Consider the following 11,270-nt stretch of genomic DNA (forward strand, 5'->3'; position numbering starts at 1 on the left):
TCAGAGGAGGACTTGAGATGACTAATTGGCTCCATGAACAACAGCCTCTCTTGCCATGAATGAGACGAGCACTGGAGGGGGCCTGGTGACCTCCCATCAATGAACATTTTGATATGATATTTCACAGAAGGATATTTATCAAAAAGGGGAAAGTGACGATCAGAAGCTCAAATTCTCAATGGCTTTAGACCTGCTGGAGCCCGTGGAGGGTGGATGACCCCCTGAAATTATTGCCCTGAGATCATCTTTAAACCCGAAAGCACAAATATACTCTGAAATCCTCTTAAGACCGAGCAGTAGCTTAACTTAATCAGAAAAAAAGGCCTGCCTTGAGCATGATGCTCTTTTGAGAACTATCTAGATGGGATCAAAACTTCAGCAACAACTTGGAAAGTTAGATGGAAACTATAGGGAGCAGTAAGCCTGTGCTAATGGAGGGGACACAGCAGCAGAGAAAAGGAGATTACGACGGGTGTACCACTCAATGAGGCAACCAGCATCACTAAATGGTACATGTAGACATTGTTGAATTGGTGGATGTTTTGCTTTGTATATTTTAAACAACAACCCAAAACTCCAAGTTTGGTATGAAAACCCAAAATGTCTTAAGTCTCAGTTTGAATTTTGTGTAACCCCTTCCTCTCCCTCGGCCATGTCCATATCTTTATAAATAACCTCAACTTAATTTCTATCGAGAGTAAAGGTGCTGGGAAGTACTTTATGAACTGTACATTTTTTAAAGAATTGTACATTCATAAAAACACAATGTATTACAATTATAAAACTTTCATTTTGAAATCATTGGGGGGGGTATCATTCTTGCATTCTTCCAAAGATTCAGCATTGACCATGAAAATAGACTGTATAATTAGAATATTCATGGAAATATGTTCAAAAGAAAAAACACCGAACTGGGAATTGCAGGTTTAGCCCCAGCTTTCCCACGGACTCATTGGATAGCTTTGGGCAAGTCATTTAGACTCCCTGGCACCTAGTTTCCTTCCTGTAAATGTAGGGTACATTAGATAATCTCTCCTCTCTAATTCTATATTTCTAAATGTCTTGCCTATGTTTGCATGAATTCATGAATCACTAAAACCTGGTAGATTAAAAAAGTTATTTCATAAACAAAACATCTCATAAGCAATCCAAGAGCTCTTGGAACTCCCTCTCAAAACATTGCATAATTGTGTTTAGACAGACTTCAAACTCAAGAACATCTGAGAATTGTGCGGGGATTGGTTGACCTCTTTAAACTACCATTCCACAGCTCGCAGAACGCATGCTCCCTCGAACCCCAAGGCTCAGCGAGTGAGCGGCGCTCCTTCATCTTCAGGGCACTGAATGAACAGAACCACCACCCATCTGTCAAGGGTGAGCAGATTTCAGCACAGTTTCCGAACAGAAACTGACGAGCAAGAAAGGGCTGATGTTCTAAGTCCGAAAATTAGTCAATGAAAACAACATGGATCACAACAGAATTCCATCGAATATAGTTCTGGAAGATGGCACAGACGTAGGAGATGCCTTCTTCCCTGACACCTAAGATGATCCCAAATAAGCGTTGACTCAACTACTAACAATCAATAAATTAAGACAGACGGCATCTTTTTCCCCAAGAAAAACAAAATAATAAGAGCATGTTCTCAATAACATTTCAGCATGTCAAAATGATTTAAGTAATTTTAAGTTTTTTTCTCCCTCCTTGTGTATGATTTGATCAATGCAGCAACTTTGTGCAAAAGTCTGTTGTTCTTGTTGTTGTTGTTATTTTTGTTTGCAATCCAGCGGCTTCTGACTCACAGCAACCCTACAAGACAGAGTAGTATTGGCCCCAGGGACTTCCTAAGCTGAAATCCTTATGGGAATCAGATCTCTAGGTCTTTTTTTTTTTCCTTCAGGCCAGCTAGTAGATTCTAACCATCAACCTTTCAGTTAGCAGTTGAACATGTTCCCATTGGGCCATCAGGGCTCCTTTGAAATAGTCAAGGCCCAGGAATTACTGTACTTATCTTACAAATCAATATCCCCAGGATTTGACACTGAGAACAGATAGTCTTCACACTTGGCTTTCAAATGAAGTCCTACCTGGCCAGAAATGACCTCCATCCACCTGCCTCCTGTCGACTGCCTTACAGCAAGCCACCCACTAGCCTCTCTCACCTACCCACTTACCACCCCAAGTCATTATGTGGGACCTGGGACAGAACTGAAGTGATTCACTGAATGCCATGACCCTTTCAAGGGCCTTCCATGGAAAAACGAAGCTCCAGAGACGAACAATGAATTTATTGATGACCGAATTAGACCTTGCTTCCCAGGCTCTGTGGTTTCTTCCCATAAATGTTTTTCCCGTAATTCAGTGGCTGCTTTGAGTGGGCTGTCCAAAACATTTTCATTGGGCCTATTTTTTCATCCTAAGATTGCAGCCATCACCTTGTTTATTTTAAATAGGGGACAAGGGGGCCCTCCATGTCCTAGAGATAAATGTCCTCAGAGATCCTAAACAGTCTCTAGCATTGGAATAATTAGGCAGATTTGAAGGAGGATACCCTTCTTCACTAGCTGACTAAGCCACAAACCATCTTGAAATCACAAATGCAGGATTTGGAACACAAAGTCTATTTTTATGTAGCTCGCTCACCAGACCCTGTGCTAGAAACAAGGCTGGCATGTGTGTAAAGTGCCTATCCTGAGCTTGCTTGGTAAATGGAATTCTACAGCTCAAGAGATTTGGGAGCGAAAGAATCACACAGAGATTAGCTACATAAGAAACTGCCTATGTTTGCATCATATTCATGTTTCCACCCTCATCGTGGCTTGACTGCATTTATTCCCTATGCAGAATCACAGAGACGGCCACTGTGGTGGGTATAGTTACTTGCTCTTCTTGCCGGTTCTGTGAGAGGAGCATTGGCTCTCGTCCCCTTGGTTATTGCAATAAAATAAACATCGCTTCAAGTCATTAACTCATTCTTCACTAGAGATGAAAGATATTGGCAGCAACATGAATCATTTCATCAAATCCCAATCCACAAATCGTGAGAACCTACTATTGGCAAGATGTTGAGAGCAGTGCTTCCAAACCCAAATTCCACCCCACTGCCATAAAGCCCATTCTGACTCACAGTGACCCTGTAGGACAGGGTAGAACTGATTTTGTGGTCTCCCAAACAGAAAATTTCATCTTTTTCCTTCGGAGTGGCTGGTGGGTTCAAAATGGGTAGTCTATTACATCACTGGGGCTCCAAGTTAAATGCCTCAGGGCTGTGATAGGTAGGTTTATTGTGCCAACCTGGCCAATAGGAACATGTGGGAGTAATACAGTCACAATTTGATTGGAGGGCAAAGAGATAAATGGCTCAGCAAATCCAACTCCTCTCTCTCTTGTTCTCTAGTGATTGGACCAGAGTGCGGCTGCTTTAGCTAGTTCTCTGCTTTAACGTGTGAGCTACACTAATGTGTGACAGGCAACCCGTGCATCATGTCACTAGAGCTTGAGATTCCTTTGAGACCTGCTTCACCATGCTGCTGGTGTATACATTACTTGAGCTTGAGGCTGTCAGATCCTGTCATCTTGCATTGCTTGAGTTCAATATCCCATCCAGCCTGCTTCACTAAGTTCCTGAGCTGCTGATTGTTGGTGACCCACCCTACTGTTTGCTGCCTTTGACCAGACTGGCTGCATTGCCTTAAGGAAGACTCAGCTGTCTGCTGTCTTGATTTTGGACCCAGCAGCCCTCATAAGCTGAAGGACTTCCAGTATATTAACTGTTCCATGGAAGTGAGTTGAACTGAGCCCTCTGTACTGCCATGTGGACTAATTAGCTGTTATATTCCTTCGTGCTATATATATCTATAAATATAGATATATATGTATACAAAGTCCTAAGTATCCTGGTTTTGTTTCTCTAGAGAACCCTGTCTAACACAAGGGGTATAAATTAGAGTGAGACACAGTCCTGGCTCTCAAAATGTTAAATCAAGTGAGGGGGGAGGGGTTATAGGGGGAAGAGATGAACTAGGCCTTGCCAATGAGCTGATGTGGTTTACTGCAGTATGGCTGGAAGGGAGAGGTTGGATGGCATGAGACTGAACTACAGCACAGAAGTCATCCTGGATGGGCAGCATTTCATCTGAGAGTCAGGAGATCTGGGTGTCAGGATAATCAACTCTAAGTGTGATTGCTGGGGGTGGGGGAGAAGAAGAAAAGTCTTCAAATTATTGTTTAAAGTAGAAAATTGAATCATGATCTTCAAATCACAGTTTAAAAGATTTAATAGTGCACCTAATAATCAAATGCACCATAGAAACAAGACTAGGAACCATATCTGCCTTGAAATGCTTATGGGTACTACAATGACGAATCTTTAGTGGGATGTGAATAGAGAAGTCAGAACTCAAGATAGTACAAGATAACCAGGTGGACAGCCAGGAGATCAACTTCAGGAAGTTTGATGGAGGGCCAGAGAGTGAAAATACAAATGAAAGTGAAGGATTGAAGGCGAAAGCAGCACAAGGAATCAGGTTAAGGGGTTAAGATGACAAGAAGAAAGACCACACACTTCTCAAATTCAAAGAAGAAAAGTTGGGAAGGGTGGTGAAAATACAGAGTCTCCCAAGATGGGCTCCCTAGACCAGCATCTATGGATGAAATTACCACCTCTCTGGGATGACTCACAAATTTCTATCTCCTGCTCTAGCCTCTTCCTGAGAAAACAGTCTCAGACTCTTGCTTGGAACCACCTAGTTAGGGAGCAAGCTAGCCTCTGTCCGACTTCCTGGTCTGTACGTAAAACTACCTAGTAGACAATGCCCCTGAATATCTCAAAGGCACCTCAAAATCAGATTCAGGACCCTTGGATTCAGACCCAGTCTGTGGTTAGTGAAATCATCAATACCAGTTAACATCACATGCCTCACCAAAGAAAAGCAGTTCCAGCCATTACAGTAGTGATCAGTTAATTAAATGTTTGACAAAATATAGTCAGCTAATCGATAAGTTGGTCATTTTGAATGATATTATAAATATCCAAATGACCCGTGGCAGAAAAATGGTTCCCCACCCATGCTAAACAATACCATCTCTTAGTGTGCCCTTTCCAGTAATGGCATCATCATTCATCTAATTGCAAAGTTTAAAACTTAATACTCATTCTAGCACTTCTAGCTCCCTCATTCTCCCAAAGGGTTTTCATTCATCTCCAAATATCCACCTTTGCCCCCATCTCTACATATCAACCTGATGGCAGAGGGTGGTTAATCTTGAGCTACCTTTCAAACCCACGTCGGTGCATGTCATCCAGCCCTACTTAAAATCCTCCAGTGGCTTCCTCTTGAGCCCCCATCTCCTGCTTCCGCTCATGTTCCTATTTATGCCAGGCTCTGAATGTGCTGTTCCATCTGCCTGTTAGTGCCCTGCAGACCATCCTCTGGCTAATTTTAACTTCAAGCAGACTGAGAAGTCACATACAGAAGTAGGTAGGACCTTAGACCCTGGGGTCAACTGAGGTCCAGTCCCACTCTTTACTCCCTAGCTAGGTGATTCCAAACACATTACAAGGGTCACTAGTCTAAGATTGTTTTCTTATCCAAATGTGAGCTTGTACCCATAACCTGTGGTAATACTTTACATCAAACACTGTAACGGGACCTGGCTCTCTTGGTAGTTGTTGGCTATTTTTAAAAATATTTTTCCTTTGGACTCTCCTTGGGTCAATAATCATTTTCTGAAGAAGCTGCTCTTGGCCAAGACATGGTTCATCGGTCTGCAAGCTTAGCCCCCTTGCACTCTCCTTTCTTGCACTTATCATCAACGTAATGTGGCAGTTAGTCACAAAATATAGAGTATAACTTTCTTCTCTGCCAGGATGAAGGTACTTGAGAGCAGGACTCCCCCTGCTTAGTTTGGGCAATGCCTGGCACAGAGTAGACACACTACCAGTATTTGTTGAATGGATGAATGAGCACACAGCAGCAGCCCAACTAGTAGAGAGGTTAGAGAATGTAAGAACTAGCATTGCCAGCTGGCCTCTGCATGTGACAACGCAGGCCTTTGTCATGGAACCATTTGATCCTGGTTTTTGTGGGGGCAGCTTAGCATGTCATCTCATCCGTGAAGGTCAGTCACTTGCTCATAGTGTCACTTATTTTTTTAGAAACCAGATAAGGCTGGGGTAAAATTCACACTGGTGTAGGTCCCACTAGCCAAGGACATTTGGTGATCCAAAGTTGAGGATGATCAAGATAATGAACAAAGTTTATGGATATGAGTTCATTAAACCCCAGAGCCCATTGGGCTAGTAAGAGGAAAGTACAGAATCAAAGCTCATGAAGTCATCTCATTTGCTAACTGAGAAATCCCTCTCCCTTGCTCCCTTTCGGTCATGTTGACTTTCTATGTCACGGATACTTCTGTAAACGGAGTACTGAGCCCTTCACTTGAACATGCCTTTCGCAGTGTTCTGACTGTAGGCTGTGCTATGCGGGACTAATGAGGCAGGCCGTATAGTTCTGCATCTCCCATCTGACCAACTTACCCTTCCTCCAGGCCTTTTCTGGGAGAACCACTAAGTCTCATTCCAGTGATTGTTTTATGACTAATTCTCTTGATGTCCAGAATATTCTTAAATGAACTCCACAAACCATAGTGTTGCTTCTGCCTCAAAGCAAACCTATATAGGGTTTCCCAGACTGTAAATCGTTATGGAAACAGACCTTATATTTCTCCCCAAAGATGACTGATGGGTTTGAACTGCCAACCTTGCTGTTCACAGCTCAACTCCAAATCCACAGTACCACTAGGGCTCCTTAATTCTTATACATTTCTTGGCAAATATTAGGAACAGCAAATAGACTATTCTAATAGATCCTGACAGAGCTCCTTAGTACAGCATTCTTTGATTAACTCTTCCATTTACTTCTAATCCAGGAGCTTGGGTGGTACTGTGAGTTAAGTGCTGGACTGCTAACTGCAAGGTTGGCTATTTAAACTCACCAGCTATTCCTCTGGAGAAAGATGAGTCAGACACTCCCATAAAGATTTACACTCTCAGAAACTCTCTATAGGGTCACTAATCATAAAATATCCTTTTGCTCAGGGGAATGGCTATGCGGGAGCAGTAAGTTCATCATTGTGATGAGACTATATTGAAACTTTATTTTATGGAGTAGTTACAAAAGGTAGCAAACCACAGAACCCAGATGCCTTCTCTTTTCTGGTCATTAATTGAGCAGTAGTTAGAATGCCTTTAGGGTAAATCCCATTATTTGGGAGGGGGATACTCTCCTTAGAACAAAATCAAACTCAATGCTTCACCCCATATGGACTTATTACCCTTAAACAGCAGTGAGTATGAGTCTCACTGAGTGAATATTTCCAGCTACACATATATAAAGGACTTCACTGCATACTGACTGGCTCATCTCCTCCCCATGACCCTTCTGTAAGGGGATGTCCAGTCAGGGTGCAGTGTAGCAATGATGAAACATACAACTTTCCTCTGGTTCTTAAATGCTTCCTCCCCGCCCCCACCCACCCACTCCACTATCATGATCCCAATTCTAGCTTACAAATCCGGCTAGACCAGAGGATGTACACTTGCACAGAGAGGAAACGGAAACACAGGGAATCCAGGGCGGCTGATGGCTGATCCCTTCAGGACCAGTGGTGAGAGTGGCGATACCTAGAGGTTGGAGGGAAGGTGGGGTAGAAAGGGGGAACCGATTACAAGGATCTACATATCACCTCCTATCTGGGGGATGTACAACAGAAAAGCGGGTGAATGGAGATGTCGGACAGTGTAAGATATGACAAAATAATAATAATTTCTAAATTATCAAGGGTTCATGAGGGAGGGGGCAGTGGGAAGGGGGGGGAAATGAGGCGCTGATACCAATAGCTCAAGTAGAAAGCAAATGTTTTCAGAATGATGATAGCAACAAATGTACAAATGTGCTTGACACAATGAATGTATGTATGGATAGTGATAAGAATTGTACGAGCCCCCAATAAAATGATTTAAAAACAAACCAAACAAAAATATGCCCATAACAGGGTACCTTAAACAACGTCTTCATGAAAAAAAGCTTTTCAAAATAAATCTTGTCAAAAGCAGATTTTTTTAATAATTAAAAAATAAATTTAAATACACAAGATAATAAAGGACTTCAAAAAGTCTGGGGAAATGGCAGTCAAACTCAGGTGACCACACAGGATGGAGTTGAACTGCCCCTGTGGGTTTCCAAGACAATAACTCTTTATAGGAGTAGAAAGTCCTGTCTTTCTCCCAAGAAGCAGCTTGTGGTTTTGATCTGCTGACCTTGATGCTAGCCAGCCCAGGGAGTAATGCTTATGCACCAGGGCTTCCATCTCTTTCAAGCAGGTTAAAGGTATTAAAGTCTTCTGCACACCCAAAGGCTTACATGTCCTTCTCCATCTCTTAGGACATATGTTTGGCCCCTAACAGACTTCTGTCTTAGTTGAAAAAGTAAAAGGAGGACTAACTGAAATGTGGTAATACCAAAGCAAACCTTTTACTCTGGTGAACCTTTCTGAAGAAATCCATTGTTGCCTAGGAAGCTTATTATAAAAGAGCACTAGTTTTAAAATGCAAAGTAACTTGGGGGAAAGAGTTATGTAATATTAGAAAACAAAAAAGAAAAAAATACTAACTGCAAAATTGTGTCTATGTTAAGATTGTAACCACATAAAAATTAGATAACATTGATAGTAACTGGAAAACTAAAAATCAAACCTACCACCAACAAGCTGATTCTGTCTTATAACAATCCTGAATGTGATGTCCAAGACTAAGAATCCTTCCTGGAGCAGACAACCTCATCTTTCTCCTGAAGAACAGCTGTGGGTTTGAACCACCAACCTTATAGTTAGCTATCCAGTGCATATCCAACAGTGCCACCAGGGTTGCAAGGAGATGTTGAAACAGCTGAATTGTAGAATGTTGAGAGTTAGAATTACAGAATTTTTTGCTTAATTAATTTTATCCTTGTTATATTATTTCTTACACACTAAAAAGTTACCAACTAAACATTTACAAAGGAGCTTTAAAATGTTTCTGGGAAAATGTAATGGAAAGTTAATACAATTTTTCCACAAACTTTTTGATGCCCTCGAATATTATGTTTAAAATATTGTAGATGGTAATTATTGTGACATATGCTGTGTAGGCATTAAACATTACACACCTGTCCCTAAAATAATATGGAAACATCTATTTTACCTAATCATAAAAGCTACTATCTGTAAATAAAATGAAACAAGTTATGTTTTTAGAATAGTCCTTAAAATTAACAGAATTTTTATCAACTAATCATTTTCATTCTTTGCCATCACTGACCAAACAAACAAACAAAAAAACAACCTTATTTTCTTCCCAAAAAGAGAAACAAAAGAGGGAACCGATTACAAGGAACTATATGTGACCTCCTCCCTGGGGGACAGACAACCGAAAAGTGGGTAGGGAGACGTCGGACAGGGCAAGATATGACAAAATACAAATTTATAAACTATCAAGGGCTCATGAGGGAGTGGGGAGTGGGGAGGGAGGGGAAAAATGAGGACCTAATGTCGGGGGTTTAAGTGGAGAGGAAATGTTTTGAGAATGATGTACAAATGCGCTTTACACAATTGATGGGTGTATGGATTGCGATAACAGTTGTATGAGCCCCTAATAAAATGTTTAAAAAGAGAGAGAGAGAAACAAAAGAAGAAAATACTTCTTTCTTCAGTTTTCTTTCTGATTACCCAGTGGACCAGAGGACCTCTGGAGAAGCCACCATACAGTTGAAGAACCCTTAACAGAGTTTTGCCAGAAGGAAAAAGAGAGAAAACTGCTTTGGAATATATTTCCTTGTGAGTTCAAGTGCATACAGGCAGAACACTGGCTGGGTGCTGGCAGCCAGATTTACTCACTGAATTACAGGTCTTCAAATTCAACTCAGAAAACAACCACACAGTTCCTGTCTTTCTTAGCCCTTGTTTACACAGTGCTTCACCCCATAGGGACCTACTGCCCGTAAACAGCCGTGAGTATAGGGTTAGGATAAGTCTCACTCTGAGTACATAGTTCCTTCTGTCCAGAAGTTCCCATTTACTTTTTAAATTTAAATGGTTTCTAGCCATGAGAATTGAGTATCTTTTCCTTCTGGAGTGCCTTTACAAGTGTCATGAAGAGGCTGTGTGGCTAGTTTGGACATTATCTGCCTTAGAGCACACCCCCTTTTCTTGTGTGCCTTGCATGAAATTCAATCCCACATAAATGTACCCAGCTGAGTGCTTCCCAGAGTCTGGGAGTCAACAAGCTTGTAAGGAGGCTATGGAAGCACCCCATTGGCCCTCCAACACTGCGTCTCACCCATTGGTTAGCACACCCACCCGGACTATACTATTCCACCAGGAATCTGTCTATTCCCAGCCTTCCTCTTTACACGACTGGTTATATGCAGTAAGAGTCATCAGTTGTGAAATAAGTCTAATGCTACAATAGCAAACAATTTGCTGAGCAACAAATAATTTGCCCAGCACTAGTAAAGAGAATGAATTCCATTCTGGAGACAATAGAGGTAAGTGATTTTTTAGGAGGGCAAAGATAATGTAACCTGATTTGAATGTGAGAAACTAAGCCTAGAGACAGGAACACTGCAGACTGAAGAGGTTAGAAATTTGCCAAAATGAGAGAACTAAGAGGAGGCGAGCAGAAGAGACTAACTAGCCGGAAGCAGGGCAGTGACCATCCATATGGACAGATAGCAGCATTTAGATGCAGCACACTATGAAACAGATTGATGAGGTAAAGAAGTAAAAACCAAACCAACCTCACTGCCATTGAGTCGATGCTAACTCATAGCGACCCTATAGGACAGGGTAGAACTGCCCCTGTGCATTTCCAAGACTGTAACTCTTTATGGGAGTAGAAAGCCCCATTTTCCTCCCGTGAAGTGGTTGGTGGTTTCAAACTGCTGACCTTGTAGGCAGCACCCCAAGGTATAACTCCTTATGTATTTCTTATGGAGGGCAATAATTGAGATGTGACTTCAGAGTATGATTAGGGGGATGTTCTTCATATTTAAAATAAGGTTAAGACAAATGGGTGCATAAGCAACTGTGGCAAAAAAAGCTGATGGTGACCAGCTATCAAAAGATATAGCATCTGGGGTCTCGGAGGCTTGAGGGTAAACAAGCGGCTATCTAGCTCAAAAGCAACAAAGGCCACATGGAAGCACACCAGCATGTGCAATCACAAGGTGTC

Source organism: Echinops telfairi, unplaced genomic scaffold, assembly GCF_000313985.2.
Source record: "Echinops telfairi isolate 266 unplaced genomic scaffold, ASM31398v2 ScPeMD7_12;HRSCAF=54, whole genome shotgun sequence".
NCBI lineage: Eukaryota > Metazoa > Chordata > Mammalia > Afrosoricida > Tenrecidae > Echinops > Echinops telfairi.